The sequence below is a fragment of the Panthera onca genome, chromosome A3 (genome assembly GCF_046562875.1).
Source record: "Panthera onca isolate mPanOnc1 chromosome A3, mPanOnc1 haplotype 2, whole genome shotgun sequence".
Lineage (NCBI taxonomy): Eukaryota > Metazoa > Chordata > Mammalia > Carnivora > Felidae > Panthera > Panthera onca.
In genome coordinates this window covers 20269719-20289172 of record NC_138341.1, presented here as the reverse complement: position 1 = coordinate 20289172, position 19454 = coordinate 20269719, and the positions used below count along the sequence as shown (strand labels likewise).

The window sequence follows — 19454 nt, the reverse complement described above, 5'->3', positions numbered from 1 at the left end:
CTAGCTGTTTTACCAGGCCTAGAAAAAAGTAGTCATTTGGTGTGTGGTATTGGGGACTGGGGTGCTCTGCTTTGTAGGTGGACTTTAAACCAAACCTCTAATTTTTAATGCAGCCACTCTCCCTTCTTTCAGAGGCACCTGGCATCTCTAATTATTGAACGTTCCTGGTCTTCTGTGGCTCAGGAGAACGTTCACCTCAGGTTTCTTCTCTCTATATTAAAAAAGCCCTCCTCGGGGCGCCTGGGTGGCTCAGTCGGTTGAGCATCTGACTTCGGCTCAGGTCATGATCTCATAGTCTGTGAGTTCGAGCCCCACGTCGGGCTCTGTGCTGATGGCTCAGAGCCTGGAGCCTGTTTCAGATTCTGTGTCTCCCTCTCTCTGACCCTCCCCCGTTCATGCTCTGTCTCTCTCTGTCTCAAAAATATATAAACGTTAAAAAAAAAAAAATAAAAAAAAAAAAAAGCCTTCCTCATCTCTGCTTTCTGTTAGAAATTTAAGTATGAATTCAGTTTAGGACTGAGGGCTAAGAATCTGAACCGTTAATATTTCTTATTGATTCTTATCATTTTATTATGTTTACCTCGGATCCTTTTTTAAAAAATTTTTAATGTTTATTTATTTTTGAGAGAGAGAGAGTGTGAGTGGGAGAGGGGCAGAGAGAAAGGGAGACACAGAATCCGAAGCAGGCTCCAGGCTCGAGCTGTCAGCACAGAGCCCAACGCAGGGCTAGAACTCACAACGCGTGAGATCATGACCTGAGCTGAAGTTGGACACTTAACCCACTACGCCACCCAGGCGCCCCAGATCTTTCTTGTTGTTGTTGTTATTAAGACTTTATAGATAAAGTTGTGGTTTCCTGTGTTTTTCCTAATCCCATTACCCTTTCTCTCTCCCATAGAGTAGCCCCTAACATTTATTTGGTATTTATCACTCTATACATATTCTTACACTTTTACCAGATGTTCATGCATCCATAAAATAGCATTATAAAACTTTATATAAGTGGTTATGTTCTACATATCCTTTTGTATGTTTATTTATTAAATAGTATGTTTTTGAGATTTATTGAGAATCTCAAATGACATTCCACCGAATGACTATACAATAAATAATCCATTCTCCTGTTGACAGACATTGAGGTTGTTCCTAGTTTTTCACCACAATCTACAGTACTGGTGTGAGCATTCTCATACAGAGAATTTCTCTAAGGTATGAGTGGAACCACAGGGTCCTAAGATATGAATATCACATAATCAGGATAGATTAGGTGATAATGCAGTGGAAAATTAACCCTCAAATCTCATAGTTTAATGCATGGATGTTTATTTGTCACTCACACGAAGTCCCATGTGGATGGGAAGGACTCTAGAGCCGCTGAACTATGGACAGTGGCTAATGGTTTAGGCTGCTTCAATCTTTGGCTCCACTATCTTAACATGAGGCCTTATTGATCCCTGCAGCAGGGAAAGGAGCTTATCGGGAACTCATACCCATCTTCCTGTGCTTTGGTTCAGAAGTGACACATGTGGGGTGCCTAGGTGACTCAGTTGGTTAAGTGTCTGACTTCAGCTCAGGTCATGATCTCATGGTTCGTGAGTTTGAGCCCCACATCAGGCTATGTGCTGTCAGCATGGAGCCCACTTCTGATCCTTTTTCCCCCTCTGTCTGCCCCTCACATGCTCACTCTCTTCCAAAGATAAATAAACATTAAAAAAAAGGGGAGGGGTGCACCTGGGTGGCTCAGTCGGTTAAGTGTCCAGCTTCGGCCCAGGTCATGATCTCACAGTCTGTGAGTTCAAGCCCCTCATTGGGCTCTGTGCTGTCAGCTCAGAGCCTGGAGCCTGCTTTGAATTCTGTGTCTCCCTCTCTCTCTGCCCCTCCCCCACTCATGCACGTGCACACGGTCTCTCTCTCTCTCTCTCTCTCTCTCAAAAATAAAGCATTAAAAAAAATTTTTTTTAATAAATAAAAAATAAAAGAGACGGGACATGCTAGAAAGTCTAACCTTGTCAAGATGGCTCTTAGTGTAGAGAATAATGTTTCTTACTAAACTTTTTAGTTTAAAGATCAAATTTGTTATTTTTGTTTGTTTGTTTCTGGCTTCCATTTCATATTTTACATTAATGTGCTCCTCTCAAAATTAAAAGAATATCTGTGTCTATAAAAAAATTCTTATTTCTGGATTTTTTTTCTTTTTTTGTTGTTGTCAGATAAAAGATAAGAATTTAAGGGTTTTCTAGGGCACCTGAGTGGCTCAGTTGGTTAAGCATACACCTCTTGATTTCAGCTCAGGTCATGATCTCACAATTGGTGGGATTGAGCCCCGCATCAGGCTTCATGCTCATGACAAGGAGCCTGCTTGAGATTCTTTGTCTCTCTCTCTCTCTCTCTCTCTCTCTCTCTCTCTCTCTCTCTGCCCCTCTCTCTCTTTCTGTCCCTCTGTGTCTTAAAATAAATAAACTTCAAAAAAAAAATAATTTAAGGGTTTTTCTTTCCCAAAATGGATAGCCATTAGTCCCAACTCCATTATTTTCCTGATTTGTTGCAGTTTTAATTTTGCTTTTCTTTTAGCAACTGATACTCACCTTAACACCCTGAGAAATAATATAAATCACATCTGTGTCTATATTTGTAAAATAATTCTCTAGTAAGATGCCTTTACCTTATGGTTTGTCTTTATCTTAGTGGCAGGTTAAGAAAAGCTTTTGTGAAGAATAACATTTTTGGTGAAGCCTAAAAGATGAATGGGGATTAGCCATGTTGGAGCTTAGTGGAGGAACATTCACAGCAGAGGGGGAACAGTAGGACAGAAGAGAGGGAAAGGCTGCAGAGGTGGGCAGAATCCAGCTGAGATTTTGGACATGATACTAAATTGGAGAGTTTTAGGTAGGACACAGATATATTTGCATTTTGCATTTGTAAAAGTCACTGCCTGCATGGAAATAGGAGAGTAGGACAAGAGTGAAAAAGAAGAGGCCAGCTAGGAGGTTTTTTTCATAGGCCAGATGAGAGATGATGGTGGTTTGGATTCTCATGGTGATAGTGAGAAAAGTTTGTGAACACATAAAGAATGTAAGGTTTTACCATTATTGGACACCTAGAAATAAAATTAGAACCCCAATGGAAATGTGGGACAGGAATTGAAGTTAAGTATGAGATAAAGTATATTTTAATGTTAATTGCTTACATTTCATGTTAGATGTAGAGATTTATCCAGATCCTCATAAATTCAGGACTCAAGTGTTGTTGATATTTGTCGAGCACACATAGTATTCCAAGCCCTTTGCTCACCTCTCCTATATACATCATTTCATTTAACTCCTATAGCAACCTTTGCAGTATAAGTATCATTAACCATTAATGGGTCAGGAAACGGCATTGGTGAGTTTCAGTGACCTAAGATTACACAGCTCAAAATGATGGAGTTGGGACTGGAGTCCACACCCAGCCTCTTTCCATCACACCTCACTTTCCTAACAGGCAGACCCAGTAAGAAATTTTTACCCTGGAAACATACAGTCATCGGACCATTGTTTGAGCCCTACGGTTAGTTCTAGAGTGAAGAGAGAACATTGAATTGCTGTATGTTGGTTGACTGAAAAATAGAAGGGAGGCAGTGTGGTATGATAGAAGAAAAACTAGATTAAATATAGAGACATCAGGTGCACCTGGGTGGCTCAGTCAGTTGAGTGTCTGACTTTGGCTCAGGTCATGATCTCATGGTTCGTGGGTTCGAGCCCCGTGTCAAGCTTTGTGCTGGCACTGCAAAGCCTGCTTCAGATTCTGTGTCTCCCTCTCTCTGCCCCTCCCCACTCACTCGTGCATTTGCCTTTGCTCTCTTTCAAAAAAAACATTAAAGAAAAAATAGAGATATCAGTTTGCTTTACTGTAAAGTGGTAATAGTAATACTTAATTATCTCAGGATATTGTTTAAGGTTAATGTATTTGAAAGTACTTCTAAGAGGTTAGGATGCTGTAATACTGTATTCTAAACTTTTAAAGTCTTTTCCTCAGAATTAAGTAAATCATATCACAAAAATGTAAACTCCAGAAAAGCTGGGACTGTGTCTGATGCTTCGCTGAGTTCCCAGTGCCCAGAATAGTGCCTGGTGCGTAGTCAGCGCTTCAAATGCATTGAATGAATGAATGACACTAACATGTTCTATCTAAACAGACACCTCCCTCATCCCCTCCCCTCTTTATGTTTGTTTCTTCAGAAAATAGTACAGGTCACGTACCTACAGTAAGTCTCCACTAGATGTCAGGCATATTTCCTTGATTGGCTTATTGTGGGTTTTTTTTTTTTTTTTCCTGGAGTTGAAAATATTAAGTAAACAAGGTTTTTCAAATAAACCTCAAACAAAACCAGTTCACTTATCATCCGTACTCTAGCAACTTTTCTTACTTGTAAGTCTCTCAGAGAAATTAGGTATTTCCTTTGGCCAAAACATCTTTATAAAACTTCTGATTCTTGATGTCTGATAGACTTTCTGCTAGCCTAATTCAAGCAATTTGCTGTTGCTTAAGATCTAATTATCTAAACACACAGTCCTTATACCTAATTTCTTTAATTAGCGGTTAATCACTATTACATTTCAGTTTATGGTATTTATTTCTGAGAGAAAGCAAAACTTCCTGGTGTTGTCTTAGTGTATGTATTCCTCTGAATTTCGTCAGGGAAGAGCATGACCAGTGTCCCACTGGACACACCTGTGACTGATGTGTTCTCTTAAACAGGGATTGGCAAGCTACAGCCTGCAGATTAGACTTAATCTTAATAGGTTAGACTTAACCTATTGGCTGTCTTTGTGTGGCCCATGATCTAACAGTGGTTTTTATATTTTTAAATAACTGGAGAGAAAAAAAATAATATTTTGTGAAATAAATAGAAGAGTAACATCGTGTGGAAATTATATGAAATTCAAATTGCATTGTCCATAAATAAGTTTTTTGGGACAGTCCACACTTACTCCTTTACACATAGTCTTTGTCTGCTTTTGGGCTGCAGTGGCAAAATTGAATCTTTGTAATAACTAAGGTTGAATGACCCTCAAAACCTAAAATATTGTACAGCCTAGGAAATATAGTCAGTGGTACCTGTAATAGCAATGTGTGGTGACAGATGGTAGCTACATAGTGATGAGCATAGCATAACATACAGACCTGTCCAGTCACTATGCCATATACCTGAAACTGACCGACTGAGACACCCAGACACCCCGCAGTCTATTTCAATTAAAAAAAAATGAGGCGCCAGGGTGGCTCAATCACTTATGCGTCCACCTCTTGATTTTGGCTCAGACCTTGATCTCGTGGTTTGTGGGATCGAGCCTCGTGTTGGGCTCTGCGCCACCAGTGTGGAGCCTGCTTGAGATTCTCTCTCTGCCTGTCTCTGCTCCTCTCCTGCTCACATGTGCATGCACACATTCTCTCTCTCTCAAGATAAAAATAAATAAACTTAAAATAAAAAATATTTATTATCTGGCTCCTCATAAAAAAAGTTTGCCAGCCCGTGCTCTGAAGGAAGTGTTGGTAAAAACTGCAAATTTAGAGTACTTTTTGCTTATTGGTATTTTGTTTTTCTGAATGCTCATCATCATCTTTGATGGTCCAGGTTGTTTTTTCAGCCCAAGGGTTAAGGTTAATTGATAACTTCTTCTGTTGAAGCTCTTGGATAATGTTTGTTACCTAGAAACCAGACTGCCTTATTGTTTCTTGCTGCTTATGCAAATATAAATATTAGCCTATTTGAACTGAGCCAACTAGTTTTCTCTACACTTAGCATCAAAAGAGAATTAACCTAGATAATAAAAAAAGTTATTTAAATTGTAATTAAAAACTTTAATATGGTTCTATTTTGTTCAATTTTAACTGCCCTTCTATTTAATACTTAGACTGTCTATGCATTATTTTGATTTGATCAAAACATATCCTCTCTTTTATTTCAACTTCATAGATTTTTTATAACTTTAGACAATTACGCTTGAAACATCTCATCCTTACAGTATTTGTGAACTTATTAGCATAATATGATAATTCTGCCTGCTTTGTTCTTATTCATGACTTTAAGTAAATCAGTAGAAATTTGTGAGACCAGGAATAATGTAAGACCATTTATTAAAACCCTATGAAATTTGTAAGACTCTGAAAAAACAAGTCTAACTACTTGTTTATGTTATTTAGATATTAAGGCACATTTTTGTGATGCTTCTTTTATTTTTTTATTTTTAAATTATTTATTTTTGAGAGAGAGAGAGACAGAACGTGAGCAGGGGAGGGGCAGAGAGAGACAGAGACAGAGACAGAATCCAAAGCAGGCTCCACACTCCAAGCTGTCAGCACAGAGCCCAACACGGGGCTTCAACTCACAAACCATGAGATCATGACCTGAGCTGAAGTCAGACGCTTAACTGACTGAGCCACCCAAATGTCCCATGATGCTTCTTTTAAAATGATGGATAAATCTGGATTTGGAGATGGCTTTTGTGACCAGGATGCTTCTGGGTAATTGTCCTGTGCCAAACTCAGTGCCTCATTGTTTGCAACTTTTTTAATACACTAAATTTGGGTGTTTTCAAAGAGAGTTATTAACTGGCTTTAACTGTATTCCCAAACTAAGTGTGGGGTGCAGTAGACTTTATAGTACTGATTTGTTGGTCTGGATTGAAATCACTGTCTTCCACAACTATTTACTGAATGTGTACTGTGACTGGGGCTCTGTGCTTGGTGCTGAGGATAGTCTTATTTGAGAAAACTGACAAGATGATACTTTTCTCTTAGATCATTGGATGAGTCTGATGTTCTCGTCACTTGAAGGGAGTATCACATTCATTCTGGGTGTCTTGGTCTTTTAGATTGAACCTATTGGGAAGGTTATAATTTTGAGCTGTTTCCAGCAGGTTAAGTATTATAATTTGACTCTTAGATCATAGCTCATCCGATACTAATTCTGTCTTGCATTTTGCTGTAGTGATTTTGAAAAACCTAGGCAATGGTGACATAATCTGCTCACCAGTGGGCCATCAGACACCTTATATTTCAGGTCTATCTAATTTAATCTTTGGAGAAAAGAAAAGCTGCTTTTCATTCTCCTGTTCATGTAGCCCGGAATGTGAAAGCTCTTACGGTTCTTAAGGTAAGCTCTTAGCATCATCTGACGCTAATTCTGTCTTAACGTTTGCTGGGATGATTTTGAAAACCTAGCACCTGAGGAATACAAGATTCTCTCAGAGCTTTGAGCCTCTCTTCACCCTGGTTTGGGTGTTCTTTCCTTGGCTCCATTTCAGGAGGATGGTCCAGGGAATTATTCGCTTCTGGGGTTGGGGCCACTTGGTAGCCCTGGAAGTATATCCTTCCAAAAAGAAAGATGGAGCATAGAGAGCACTGATACCAAGGGTCATGTGTCATGTTAGGTAGTCCTAGAAATAGGATAAGATTTTTGCCTGAACTTCAGTGTGGAGCTGTAAACACGAAGCCACACATGTGAGTATATGTGTACCTATCTGTGTGTGTGTGTGTGTGTGTGTGTGTGTGTGAGTGTGATGGTCAGGTGAACAGCAAATGTGATAACTGATTATGATGCAGTAAGGAGAAACAATTATTTAATGTAACAAACCTCAGGGTTTAATCCTAGGAGGGTAACTATTTACAAGTGGCTGTGACTTTGGTCTGCTGAGTTTCACCTCCCCACCTTGGGATTTTCCTCACTCTGTTTACCACTACCTGTGCTTAACACAAGCTGTGCTTCTAAACTCTAAATTTAACATGGTCGAAACATCATCCCTTGTTTTTTTTTTTTCTCTCTCTTCATTGTGGTAAATGCACATAACATAAAATTTACCATCTTAACCATTAAGCGTGCAGTAGTGTTAAGTATATTTATATTGTTGTGAAACAGATCTCTAGAACTTTTACAACTTGCAAATCTGAAACGACACATCTATTAAACATCAACTTTTTGTAGTAAAAAAACTACAAGCCTGTGGTAACCCCCATTCTACTTTCTGTTTCTATGAATTTGTGTACTTTAGATGCCTCATCTAAGTAGAAGCATGTATTTTTTTTTCTTTTTGTGACTTTCTTATTTCACTTAGCATAATGTCCTCAGGGTTCATCCATGTTGTAACATGTTTCAGGATTTCCTGTTGTTGTTTTTTTTTAAGGCTGAATAATATTCTGTTGTATGTGTATATACCACATTTTGTTTGTTCATTCCCCAGTGGACGTTTGGTTTGCTCCCACCTTTTGACTGTTCTGAATGATGCTCCTCTGAAGATGGGTGTACAAAGAACTCTGTGAGACTCTGCTTTCAATTCATTGAGACATATACCTGGAGATGGGACTGCTGGATGTTACAGTAGTTCTATGTTTAGTTTTGGAGGAACCTCCATAGTGTTTTCCATTGCAGTTGTACCATTTTACATTCCTACCAACAATGTGCAAGGGTTCCAGTTTCTCTACAAACTCACCAACGCTTGTTTTCTATTTTTTATTGTTTTCATTTTATTGAATTAGTCACCCTAATGGGTGTGAGGTCATATCTCATTGTCATTTTGATTTGTCTTTTATTTTTTTAACAGTTTTACTGAGGTACAATTTACGTACCATAAAATTCACCCACTGTGACAATTAAATAACTCCTAGTAAATTTATATAATTTTGCAACTGTCACCATCATTCAGCTTTAGAGCACTTCTGCCATCCAAAAAAGTTTCCTGGTACCGATTTTTGGTTCATCCCAGCTCCTACGAGTAGCCCCAACACAACCGCTGATATACTTCTTATTTCTATAGCTTTGTCTTTTCTAGCAATTTCATATAAATAGAATAATGTGTGGTCTTTTGTTTCTGGCTCTTTCATTTAGCATAATATTTTTGAGGCTTATCCATGTTGCATCCAATATCAATTGTTCATTCCTTTTCAATGCTGAAAATATGCCATTGTATGAATATACCACATTTTATTTATTCCTCAGCAGTTGATGGACATTTGGCTCATTTCCAGGTGTTGCTTGTCTATGAATAATGCTGCTATGAACATTTGCATCTTTGTGCGGACATAATGTTTTCATTTCCCTTGGGTGGATACCTAGCAGTAGAATTTCTGGGTCATGCAGAGTAAGTGTATATTTCATTTTTTAAGAAACTGCCAAACTGTTTTTGAAAGTGACTGTACCGTGTTGCATGCCTGCCGGCAATACATGAGAGTCCCAGGTTCCTCACATTCTCACCAGCGCTTCGTACGCTGTCACGATTTGGATTGTAGCCATCCTACTTAGTGAGTAGTGGTATCTAATTGTGGTTTTCATTTGCATTTCTCCAGTGACTAATGATGTTGAGCACCTTTTCGTGTACTTACAAGCTACTCATGTGTCTTCTTTGATATGATGGTCTATTTAAGATCTTTTGCCCATTTAAATAGTCTTGTTTTTGAGTAGTTTTAGATTTACAGAAATGTAAAGATAGAACAGGGAGTTCCCGTTTACCCTGCACTCGGTTTCCCCCGTTGTTAACATTTTACAGGTGAACCAACATTGGTATCAGTATTACCTGAACTCTATTCTTTATTAAAACTTCATTCATTTTGCTCCCAATGTCTGTTTTCAGTTGCAGTTCCCATCCAGGATGTCACATTCCATTTATTCATCATGTACCCTTGGGGTCCTCTGAGCCGGCACACTTTCTTTCACCCACTCTATAACTGGGTTGTTTATCTTACTGAGTTTTTAAGAGTTCTTCATATATTCTTGTCGTAAGTTCTTCATCAAATATATGATTTGAAAATAATTTTTTCCAGTCTGTGTCTTATCTTTGTATTTCCTTAATGATCTTTTGAAGCAAAATTTTAATTTTGAGGAAGCCCAATTTGTTTCTTTTTTTTGTTTGTTTTAAGGATTATGCTTTTGATGTTACATCTAAGAAATCTTTGCCTGACCCAAGGTCACATAAGTTTTCTCCTATGTGTTCACCTAAAAGTTTTATATTTTTAACCCTTACATTTTAGTCTGTCTATAATCCACTTTTGTGTTACTTTCGAACTAATTATGATTGCTAAAAAAAATCCTTGAAAAGTAATCATTCTTAATATTGGAGAAATCTGCTTTTATTTGAGCTTTATTGCTTCCCAAGCCAAATCTAGAGTATAACTATAAGGTAATTTCATGTAGACATTGAGCCTCAAAATTATATATTTCATCGAATGGAATTTCTTTTTTTAAGTTTATTTATTTATTTATTTAGTAATCTCTATATCCAGCGTGGGGCTCAAACTCACAACCCGAAGATCAAGAGTCATATGCTCTTTTGACTGAGTCAGCCAGGCACCCCTCAAGTGGAATTTCTCAATAGAATGTGTATACTGTGATCTGGTTGCAATTTAGAATAATCTGAATATTTCTTGACACCTTTATAGGTCTTTATATTGCCCACTTTTGATTAGTAAGTACCTGAGTTTAGTACCTACTAAGTTAGCCCTTTTCATTTTTCTTAAACCTCAAATCTATCTACATGTTTCTAACAAATTAATCTTCTTGAGTTACTGCCTTTATCATATTACTTCCCTATTTAAAAGTCTGCAAAACTCCACTGCCTGTGGAATTAAGGGGCACTCCTCATGTTGGAATTCAAGGCCCTGTGTAATCAGGACCCACCTTACTCTTTGAATCTTATCTTCTGCTACATTTATGCAATATGAAGCCTGTGCTTCAGCCAAACTTGCCTCCTTCTTTCCCTTTAAAATTTTGTATCTCTTCCTGCCTCTCTGAGCAGGCTCATGAACTTTCCAGGCCAACTGCCCCCTTTCCTCAATGCCCTTCTTTGCCTCTTTCAGACTTTTCCACTTTTGTATATCCATGAGCCAAGCTTAAATTCTGCTCTATCCATGAAACCTTTGAATCCTAGAAACAGCTAACTCGTATGGATCTCTTCTTTCCTTCCCTAAATTCCTTTAGCTTTTGTTGGTTTATCAGTCATTTGAACACCAAAAGTGCTGTTCTTTTCTCTAAGGACTTTTTGATTCTGTATCAGGCCTGGATTCCTTAAAGTTGTAAGCACGTGCTTTGCATCTTCATTTTCTTAAGGGCTCTGATCGAATGTCCTTTGTGTCTGCTATGTTCCAGGTGTTTGTGGGACTAAACTGTACTGACTTGTATGCTTCTGGAGTATGAAGCACAATTGTAAATTCTTGTTGAATTAGGTTAAGTTTGGCAAGTTACTTGTAGTCATTCTCTTCAGGGTCACATTTTGGGACCTGGCTTGTTTATTGGTTATGACTTTGCAGACCTTACTGAAGCTTTGGAAGGCAATCAAGGAAAGGCTGCTTAGATTGTAAAACTCTGTATTTTTTATGAGCTTTTGGAGAGGTTTTATTTTACTATTCAGAATAATCCTGGAGGTCAAGATAAGGTCAAAATAAGGCATCTTCTCCTTTGGTAAAGTAACCTTTCTCTTTTGTCTTACTTATTTTTTCCCTTTTGGATAATGCTAATGGATCATCTTCAGGGTAAAACTGGGTATTTTATCTTCAAGCATGAATTTCAGGAACGATTCTGTTGAATAGTATTGAATGGTCTTCCTCCTTGGTTTTTCACTTTTTTAATGGAATTCATTTTGGAATTTAAGTGACTTCTTCTTTCTCTTCAGTCATTTCTTCCCAGCTGTCACCACCTCACGTTTAATTCTCTGTAAGTCCAGCTGTTATTTTTCACTCATGTCCTGTGTCCAGTTTATCACCAGAAAAACATTCTTGTTAACAGCTTCTCCATAGAGTTTCTTGAGATGAATATTTAACATCTTCATTTTAAGAAATTGATTAATTTGCCATGGATATCATCTCTGTGAACCTCAGACCTTTTGAGAGCTTAAAAGTCTAGAAGTGGTGTAACATGGAGGGGTAAAAATGTTGCTGACAGATTGACACTGAGTATGAGAGAAAGAGAGAAGTCAATTTGGCCTGAACAACTGGAAAAATAGAGATCGGGATACCTAGAGGTGAAACAAGTTTGGGTAGAATGGGAGCTCCATTTGGGTTTTTTTGATACCCAAATAGAGATGTAGGCAGTTTATATATGTCTGGAGGGTGTTCATGTGTATAAAGTTTGGAAGTATAAATTTGGAAATTGACAATTTGGAGGTAATGTTTAGATAGAGAGGAGAAGCGGCGCCTGGGTAGCTGAATCGGTTAAGCTCGGTTCAACTTCAGCTCAGGTCGTGATCTTGCAGTTCGTGGGTTCGATCCCCGCATTGGACTCTGTGCTGACAGTGTGGAGCCTGCTTGGGATTCTCTCTCTCCTTGTCTTTCTCTGTCCCTCCCCTGCTCATGCGTGCTCCCTCTCTCTCAAAATAAATAAATAACCTTAAAAAAAAAGAGAAGAGAAAGCATGTAAGAATCAGATCCTGTTACTAGTTTCTTTATTAGATGATCATTCAGTTAATTTATTTTTTAAAATTCTTTTTTCCTAATATGCAGAGTTAAGGCAATTTTTTATTTTTTTATTTTTATTGTTTTGAAGTTTATTTATTTATAAACTACACCCATTGTGGGGCTTGAACTCACGATCCCCAAATCAAGAGTCACATGCTCTTCTGACTGAGCCAGCCTGGTGTCCCTAAGGCGATTTTTTAAATTTCCAAACACATGAGACTTTTAGGGGTATTCCTTGATGCTTTCTGATATTATTGAATTTTGGTCAGAGGTGGTATTCTGTGTGGTATAGATTCTTTGGTAGAGTTGAGATTTCTTTTAGGGTTAAGTATGTGAACAGTTTTTTCTAAACATCTTGTGTTTGTTTTAAAAGATTCTCAGATTATTGAGTGCAGTGTTCCCGGTATTCCCATTAGATCAAGTTTATTAATTATGTGTGTAAAAAAGATTAAATTTAATCTTAAAAATAAAAAATGCATTAAGTGTCTATAGATGGAAATGCCAGCTGGCTGAATATTATGGGAGAAGCTTTTGGTACATTTTCCATTAAGAGCATTAGATACAGAGGAATTGTTTCTTAGCAATTTGGACAGAAATGACCATGATGTACTCTGGAGAACTGTGTGATGACTCAGAGAACCTTTAGTGATGACGAAGACACAGATATCAAAGATGCATTCAAAGAGTTTGGATGAAATTGAGTCATGAAAGTGAAACAAAATTCTGTTTCTAAATTACTGTGTCCTTAAATGTTAAGTAGTGGCAAAAGGAAGGAGAGAAATGGGATAAATAGAAGTGCAAGTAGCAACAAGCTTTTGATATATTTTTTCTCTTTTAAAAATAGGGGAAGGCGATCTTTCCCAAGAAAGGATCTCCAAAAACTAACTTGAACATGTAAACCTTTAAATGAATCCAGTCAAATGGCTTCCTGGTGTGGATACAGTGGGAGTAAGTTACAAATGAGAAAGTACTGGTGGATCTAAAAATTTAACATCTTCAAAATGAAAAACACCCTAGACTCCTCCTACCACGTGCTCCTGTCTACGGGAGCTGAGCTTCTGATGATTGCATCCGTCTGTCATTTTCCCCAACCTTTGTTATGGTGGCAGAGGAGAAATAGTGACGGTGAAGACCTTGGGCGAGGGAGCTGTACCAACGCCATTGTCAGCTGTACTGACAGACAAAACAGAGGCATGGGGTGTGGAGCCCATAGCAGTGAGAGATATCACTTAGGTAATAATTAAAAGGCCTTCACGATCTGTTGCTCAGTCTTTGCAGTGTTTAGGTTTAGAAAGTTTTTCAAAGCCAAATAATGTCATATATTAGGGATTTTTCTGTAACTAGAGAATAATGGGTTATTTATGAGTATCTCTGAACCTTTGAACATACTAGTACAAGTTGAAATTGGGAGATACGTATCCTGCAATTTTGTTCTTTTGAAAGATTGTCTTGGCTATTTTATTCTTCTCTTATTTCTATATGAACTAAGGATCAACTTGTCTAGTTGTATAAAAAAGGCAGCTGTGATTTTGACAGGGATTGCAATGAATCTGCAGGTCAATTTGGGGACTATTACATCTTCCAGTCCATGCACGTGGAATGGCTTTTCTTTATTTTTTTAGACCTTCTTTAATTTCCTTCAATGATATCTTATAGTTTTCAGTGTACAACAAGTCTTCCCCTTCTTTGATTAAATTTATTCCTGAGTATTTTGTTCTTTTTGATGCTGTTGTAAATGAAATTGTTTTCTTAATTTCGTTCTTAGATTACCCATTGCTAGTTGATAGAAATGCGACTGATTTTTTGTATTGACCTTTTGTTATGTGGCATTGTTGAACTTATTAGCTCTAATAGTTTTGGGGGGTTTTATTTGTTTTTTGTTGGATTCTTCTTTTTTGTTTGTTTTTAGCCCCACCCCTGTTTGGGGAGTTCTTTAGAGTTTTCTATATATGGGATCATGTCATCTGCAAATGGAGATAGTTTTACTTCTTCCTTTACAATTTGGATACATTTTCTTTTTCTTGCCTAATTGTTGTGGCATACCCTCATTATGGAATAATAATTTGGCTGGATTTAAAATCTAGCCAAAAGATGTTTTCCCTTCATTCTTTGAAGGTATCATTCCTCTGTTATCTTGTAACCAGTTTTGATGATAACAATCTGATTCTCCTTCCTTTCTGTTGAATCTCTCATATTTTACGAGTAACATTAGTTTCCTTTATAACATTAGTGCTATAGTTTTTACTATAATTAAAAAAAAAATTTTTAACGTTATTTTTTTTGAGAGAGAATAAGAGAGAGAGCGCACGCGTACAAGTATGGGAGGGGCAGAGAAAGAGGGGGACACAGAATCTGAAGCAGGCTCCAGGCTCTGAGCTGTCAACACAGAGCCCGACGTGGAGCTCGAACCCAGCAGCCATGAGATCATGACCTCAGCTGAAGTTGGACACTTAACCAACTGAGCCACCCTGGCGCCCCTACTATAATTTATTTTTTTATTTTTATTTTTTATTTATAACAGTTTTACTATATAATCTATCTGGCTATGAGCTCCTTTTCTTCAAAGTTTATTTCTATTTAATTTGTTTTATTACTCAAAGGATTCTTATTCTCTAAAGGCTCATATCTTTCATCAGTTCTGAAAAATTCTCAGCCATTATCTGTTTCAGATACAATTGCCTCTTCATTCTCTTTGGTCTTTCTGGAACTCTGACATAGAGAGTTTAAAACTGAATTTCACTCTCATGTTTCTTAACTTTTAAAGAAAATGTACGATCCGCCTTCCATTGGATTCAGTATTATATTAATCCTGTGTTTGGAGTGTTTTTTTTTTAAATTTCAATAATTATGATTTTCATTTTTAAAATCTCTAATTTGTTTCTTTTCAAAACATTTTATGGATATGGGGTACCTGGGTGGCTCAGTCAGTTGAGCATCTGACTTTGGCTCAGGTCCTGATCTCATGGTTTGCAGGATTGAGCCCCACGTTGGGGCTCTGCACTAACAGTGCAGAGCCTGCTTGGGATTCTCTCTCTCTCTCTCTCTCTCTCTCTCTCTCTCTCTCAAAATAAATAAACTTAAAAAAAGAGAACATTTTATGGATGCTATTCTATGCCTTAGGTGCCTGAGGATATTAAATATATTAATTTTAAAGGCTTTTATAGATGCTCTGTTTTCTCTGTTTCTTTGGAGGGAGGGGGAGTTGAGGGTTTGTTCTTCCAGCTTCCTCAAAGGAGGCAGCAGTCCTTGTGTGGGGGTCATGGAAGCTTTGCACAACCCTTGCTCACCACAATGGCTTCTTGTTTATTTTCTTCCTTGGGGGATACTTCTTTTTTTAGATTTAAAGAGTTTCCTTTTTTTGCGTTGCTTCTAGCTATGTATACATCAATTTATTTTTATATCTTCAAATCATTTTTGTTTGGTGCAGGAGGGTAAGCTCTCTGCATGTGCTCAACCTGCCACCTTGAACCTGAAGTCTCTCCACTACTTCTTTAGCTGATTTATAATTCACTGTCACAGCACTGTCTTCAAAGGTCTCTGTGTGGCCTTTCCAGCAGAGACTTTGATACACATTTAATGAATGGTGTGTGGTTCTTTATTCCCCTTGCAAACTCCCTAACGTATTAGGGCATTTCAAATTACTTTTAGATTCTTTTGGCCCAGAAATTAAATACCAAGACTGCTTTAACAGGCATCGCTGGCCTGATGTGTTTAGTCCATATGGGAGGGAAGTGCTGCTGTTTTCATGTGCTCAAGTGCACCCCTGAGCACACTGTTTCATCATCATTAGGCCTCCTGCTCAAGTGTTCTCACCATCCCAAATGGCCTGACCATTAGCTATCCTTTGAATACATATTCTCAATTTGAAATTCAGGTGAGGAGGTGCCCGAGTGGCTCAGTCAGTTAAGTGTCTGACTCTTGATTTCAGCTCAAGCCATGATCTCACAGTTCGTGGGATTGAGCCTCACGTTGGACTCCCAACAGCATAGAGCCTACGTGGGATTCTCATTCTCTCTCTCTCTCTCTCTCTCTCTCTCTCTGCCTCTCCCCCTCTTGTGCTATCTCTCCCACTCTCAAAACAAATAAATAAAAAATAAAATTCAAGTGAGCCCTGCACCAGTTTGCACTTTTAGGTTTAGCTAATCCATTGTTTCAAGTAGATTAGAATTATAAGTAGAATCATAAAATGTCATTATTGAACCAGTATTTGTTGAGCACCCACTATATCCCAGCCGTGGTGTTAGGTGTGTGGTGTGAACCCAAGGGTGCAGTCAACTCTGTGGGCCCCATTCTCAGGAAGTTGACAGCCTCTTAAGTGAGACCAATCAAGAAGTCAACGCGAATCACATATAATTGCAAACCGTGATAAGTCCTATAAAGGAAAAGAACAGGCTACTATGCATGAGCATAGCAGAGACTTCTCATTTAAATTGTATAATAAGGAGAGGAGTTTTTAAACTTTTTTAAAAAGCAGCAGTGGAATATTTTGTTTATATGACATTTTATGTGGAGTGGAGTGGAGCTGCTTTTATGGAAATGAGGTTGAGATCTGATCCTCTTGCCCTCCTTCATGGTGACTGAAGCACCTCATGGAATCCTTTGGTGCCCAGGGAGCATATGTGGAAGCCACTGTTCTAGAACCAGCTCCCTTCATTTCACAGACCAGTTAGCTGAGGCACAAAGGGCTTCATTGTCCAGAGTCATGTAGGTCACTCAGTCTGCTTAGTGCGGAATCAGAACAAGAACCCACCTCTCCCAAACATGCATTCTTTTCACTCCCCCCCTGCCTTTCTTCCCCCTTCATGTGTTTTTATTATAAAATTAAGGTATTTCGATCTCTGTTGTGCTGTGGTTCTTTTTTTCCCCCGAAATTAATTTTAACCCATTGCTGTTCACATTGCCCTTCACATTCTGTGCTCTGCTCCCCCTTGTCTGTCTTCAGCGTTTGTAACCGTGAGAGATATTATCTCACTGCTATTTTGTTTTTATTTTATTTCTGATATATCATCTAAATCAACTCTTTCATTTTCTGCCAAGAATTCAAACACATACATCCGTTTTATTTTTCAGGTTTTTAACATCAGTATCAAAGTGTTTATATTAACCAGTTAGCTGTCTGATGTGTCTTGTTGTCTTTTCTTGCCTCTTCGTGCATCTTAGCAAATGATAGAATTTTTTGCTAGGCACTTAGGTTTTTAGTCTGGGTTTCATTTTGACTTTCCTGTTTTTAGTGTAGTATTTGTATATCTTTTACCATTTTGTTTTGTTTCTTGTTTTACTGTGGCAGAGAAGTCAGGGCCTATGTAACATTTTTGCTCAGACTCTTAGGAAGTATAAGGAAGTGGTAAAATAAGACGGACTGGGAGACTGAGGCTGTAGTGTCTGGGCAGTGACTGCAGAAAGGAAGGTGTTTGTCCTCATTTGGGAGACTGGTAGGGAATCAGTGATTTGAAGCAGAATGGCACGGGAGAACTGTTCTTAGGAAAGCAATTTTAGCCATGGGAGATCAGATGAGTAACAATCAAAAGTTCTGTGGACACCAGCGGACTACCAGAAAGCCCTTACGATGTTATTGACGTTACGCCGGCCAGCCACGGCAGTGTGGTGGTGCCGATGGAGGTGGAGACCGGGGCCAGACGGATGTAAGGGCTACTGAGGAGATGAAAGAGATAGGAGGGCACAGGATGACTCAGAGTGTCAGGGATGTCCTCATCCTGGGAGTGCCCTGTTGGAGGTGTCCCTGAAAGCCCATTCGGCAGCTCACACTGCACAGCCCTTCTCGGCTGCCCTCTGATGAGCTGCCCCTCTGAAGCCAGGAGCTCTTCACATCCAAGGGGTAGGTAGACACCACCGTCTATTTTTTTCACTCTGCCACCGTTCCCATTAACTCCTCCTCAACAAAACGAGACACCAAGCCTTCCTAACTCTCCCTTCCTCCCAATCCTACCTACCCAGCTTGCTTGGCAGGTACAGTACCGCAGGCTGCTTTCCTGTCAGGCAGTTGGCCATTAGGAGAGGAGGTGGGGGATGCTCCTTAATGGCCCCGTCAGAATGGAATTGCCGACTGGATTAATTGGGTCAGTAATTTGCAGCGGAACTTGGATTCTCTTGCAAGAGGTGTGTTTCATGTTTCCGCTTCCAAGGAGCGGTACCTACTCTGTGTGTGACATCTGCCTTTCTGTCATTGGCTGCACCCGACTGCTTGATGGGCTTGCTGACGGATGCAGACGTGTGTTTGCCTTCTAATGAACTGTGCACTCGTACCTCCTCTCCCCAAGATGCTCCGTGGGATAAACTACCTTGTGGAGAAGATTCTTCGTCATGCGATTGTTCTGTTTCCTTAGAGACAACAGCAGTGTAATACACTAGATGTCAGATCCATAGAGAAAGAAGAGGCATTTGCTACAGAACGTAAAGGTTTGATAGCTTTTCCTTGCCTTTATGTTTTTGCTGCTTCAGCTGCTGGGCTGATGACGATTATGTTTATTTTTGGCAGGGTGCAAGGGCCTCTGGAACTTCCCAGGCATTTATTATAAAGGGAAAGCCCACTGTTATCTTTTCCTGTCTGCTTCGTTATAAAAATACCTGAGAATCAGCGTGTCTTCTCTAATAATGTATCTGTTTCCATTTTTGAACACAGATTTCAGTAACGATCACGTGAACAGTCAGGAAATGACAGTGTTGCACCATGCGTTGACCCTTCTGTGAACAGAAACTTGTTGAAGTTTTTAAGTTGCTGTCTTTTCTCATTTTTCTAGAAATACAGGAGTTAACATCTATATAAAGTATTGACAACTTCCTATCTAAGTTTAATGAATAAAGAGAACAAAGAGAGAGGGATTTAGTGTGGAAAGGTTTTTGAAATAAAATAATACATTTCTGTTGATTTAGTTATCTGTCTTATTAGGACCCTTCCCCTGCTTTTTCAATATAATAACAATTAAACTGATCCGTAGTGCTAAATAATCTAATTCAATAATTCATTTTATAATTCTGTCCTTTTCCAGAGTAGAGCAGGATATCCAGGTTCCTCA

The 19454-nt window shown here is 38.7% G+C and overlaps 1 protein-coding gene across 19 annotated transcripts in view; it reads left to right on the top strand.

The window, feature by feature from the left end:
- Positions 1-19454, top strand: part of DTNB (dystrobrevin beta) — a 238861-nt gene that overhangs the window by 130949 nt on the left and 88458 nt on the right. The gene's annotated exons all lie outside the window — the stretch shown is intronic.